The sequence below is a fragment of the Dendrobium catenatum genome, unplaced genomic scaffold (genome assembly GCF_001605985.2).
Source record: "Dendrobium catenatum unplaced genomic scaffold, ASM160598v2 fragScaff_scaffold_1023, whole genome shotgun sequence".
NCBI lineage: Eukaryota > Viridiplantae > Streptophyta > Magnoliopsida > Asparagales > Orchidaceae > Dendrobium > Dendrobium catenatum.
The window spans coordinates 8,021-11,725 of record NW_021319485.1 but is presented as its reverse complement, the minus strand read 5'-3'; positions in this window follow the sequence as shown (position 1 = coordinate 11,725).

Genomic DNA, 3,705 nt, shown 5'->3' with positions numbered 1-3,705 from the left:
AATCTAATAGGATATTCAACAAAAGAACTTTGGTCATTGAAGAAACCACACATGTTATATTTGATAAATCTGGAAATTTAGAAGAGCCAAATGTTGTTGAAGATGAGATTGAGGATAACTGCCAAAATTTTGAAAGAATAAATTTGGAAGAAAATGTGGAATATAATTTGGAAATAGAAAACCCTTTGCCTAGAGATTTGAGATTTTATTAAAACCACCCAAGGGAATTGATTATAGGTGAACCTAGTGAGCGTGTTAGAACTAGGCGTGGATTAAACAAGTAAGTCAATCATTCAGCCTTTATTTCAACTATAGAATCCACTAATGTTGATGAAGCACTTTCTGATGAATTTTGGATATTGACCATGCAAGATGAGTTGAATCAATTTGTAAGAAATAAAGTTTGGGAATTAACTTCAAGGCCAAAAGATCAAAGTGTTGCTGGAAGTAAGTGGGTGTTCAAAAATAAAATGAATGACTCAGGAGTAGTCATTAGAAATAAGGCTAGATTAGTTGCTAAGGGGTATACTCAAATTAAAGGAATTGATTTTGAGGAGACTTTTGCCCCTGTACCTAAACTTGAAGCAATTAGGATTTTACTAGCCTTTGCTTGTTTTAAAGGATTTAAATTATTTCAAATGGATGTGAAAAGTTCCTTTTTAAATGAGGTAATTGAAGAAGATGTTTTTGAAGAATAACCTCCAGGTTTTGAAAATTCTAAATACCCCAATCATATTTTCAAGTTAAAAAAGGCATTATATGGATTGAAACAGGCACCTATGGCTTGGTATGAGAGGTTGAGCACCTTCCTACTTGAATGATCTTTTGAAAAAGGAAGTGTGGATACAACTCTTTTTTTAAAGAAATTTGAAAAGGATATACTCATTGTTCAAATTTATGTGGATGATATCATTTTTGGATCTTCAAACAAAAATCTTTGTGATAATTTTTCTAAAATAATGAGTAGTGAATTTGAGATGAGTCTAATGGGAGATTTAAATTACTTTCTAGGTTTTAGCATTAAGCAACTTGAGGAAGGTACATTTCTTAGTCAAACTAAATATGTTAAGGACATCCTCAAAAAATTTGAAATGGACAATGCTAAACCTGTTAGTACAACAATGAGTTCATCAGTTCAGTTGGATAAGGACCTTAAGGGAAAATCTATTGATCAAAAGAAATTTAGAGGAATTATTGGATCTTTGCTTTACTTGACTGCTAGCCGACCAGATATTATGTTCAGTGTTTGCTTATGTGCTAGATTTCAATCAGATCCAAAAGAATCACATTTGACAGCAGTGAAAAGAATTTTAAGATATTTACTAGGAACTCAAAACTTAAAAATTTGGTATCCTAAGTTTAGCTCTTCATATGAAATTATTAGTTATTCAGATTCTGACTTTGCAGGATGTAGGATGGATAGGAAAAGCACTTCTGGAACATGTCAATTCATTAGAAATTTATTAGTTTCATGTTCTAGTAGAAAACAAAATTCAGTGGCCCTATCTACTGCAAAAACAGAATACATTGCATTAGGAAGTTTTATGGCACAAGTACTTTGGTTAAAACAACAGTTGATTGATTTAGGATTAACTATAAGTACTATTTCAATTTATTGTGATAATACTAGTGCTATTTGCATTTCCAAAAATCCTATTCAACATTCAAGAACAAAACACATTGACATAAGGCATCATTTCATAAGGGATCATGTATCCAAGGGGGAAATTTAACTTACCATGTTTCAACTTAAAATCAACTTGCAGGCCTTTTTACAAAACCTTTAGCCTTTGATACTTTCAGTGCATTAAGAACAAGACTTGGTGTAATTGATTTAAATACTTAAACAAAAATTGTTTTTGCAACATTGATGTTTTGTTTTCGTAGTTTATGTTTTTATGATTTTGTTTTTTGTTATTTTTTGTTTGTTTTTGAATGATTTTTATTTAGAGTCTGTACATTTATCGTTGTTTAATGTGTTTTATGTGTTCATTTGGTTTTCTTTGATAAAAATACAAAAAATTCAACAATTTTGTGTTAATCGTCTGGGATAAATTTTTTTTCGTACAGGACGATGTGTGTAAAATATCAATCTGCGTGATTTCAAACCGTCTTAAGAGCAGTTTTTAATGTAGTTCGTCTATACGATCCTCACGATAATTCGGGACGAAATATTTTTTATCAAACGACGGGACGATTGATGGCATCAGTTGAACGAATAAGACAGTTTTTATTATGAACTTCGTCCGTACGAACCTTTGGTTCATCCAGACGAACAAATGTAGGTTCATAGCAGGGGATGATTTTTAACTGCCATTAAAATGAGTTAATTTTTTAATCATCTGTACGAACACGTGTTCGTCTGTACAATTGTTTGATCAAAAGTCTGTACGAAAGGATGCTTCATAAATTGTGTGATTATGAAAAGGCGTTATTTTTTAACTCACTCGTTCGTCCATACAAAATTTTTTCATACTGGGACGAATCGAATTCGTACTGGACGAACGAAATTTTGTCTGGTACGAACAGTCGTTATTCTTTAAATTGACAGTAATTTTTACTGAACAGTCACTCTCACACATCTCTTTCAAAGCATTCATCTTTTCAAATCCTTTAATGGCAAGTTCTATCAAGCGCCAAAAGACTTTGACTAAGGGTCCTCCTAGGAATACATCCGAAAACTTCGTGTCTAGAGCCAATGAAGAATCTTTTCCTAGGTTTGTCTCTGCAAAAATCACTCCATCTAGAGTTCTCCTAAAGGATCAATTAACCTTCAAGGTAATGCACTTGTTTGCCCATAATCAATTTAGTTTAATCCTCACTTTAGTTCACTTCTACAATAAAGAAACCTTTCACTATTTTCTGGCAAACATGTCATTCAACTCTGACCACTCTATTATCAGTTCTTTTATTTTCAAAAAGAAAGTTGAAATCACCAAAGATGACTTTGGTATTTTTCTAAACTTAAGGACTTAAGGCTTAAGAGCACACACTTTGACAAACTCAAGTTTTGATTGGACAGAAGTTAATCGAGTTATTAGAGGAATAAGAGTTAAGGATCATCAACCTAAAGTTTCAACTTTATTGCGTGAAGCCCGTATCTTCCAGCACGTTCTAAGAACTTTCATAATCCCTAAAGCTGGTGATAGAATCAACATCACTCCTCATCTTTCTAATGTTACCTACTTGATTATGACTAGACAACCTATAGATGAGGCCCAACTCTTAATTGACTACATTTATAGTCTCTCTGAAATTGGTCATGGTTATCATAAAAGGAAGAAGAACATAGCCTTAGGACATCTGATTGCTTATATTTTGGAGAAGAAGTATGATTTAATTCTTCCTGAACATGACTTTGAAGAATCACTCTACTACAACGACGTATCCTTTAGAGCTATCTTCAATAAGGACGAGCCCAGCAGAACTCATGTAGTTCTAAGTGAAAAAGAAGAAGAAGCCAGACCTTCACATGCTGCTGGACCAAATTATGAGGATTTAGTTCAAAGCTTTAAAAATTTAGTGGCTCATTTTGATCAAAGATTTGATCAAATTGAAACTCATTTGTAGCAGCAAGATTTTCAGCACAATCAGGATATGGGATATATGCGTGAACAAATAAATGCCATTAATACCAATATGTTCATGATAAGTAGTTACTTCAGCTTTTTTTGTGCAGCACCACCTCCTCCTCCAGATCAGGGT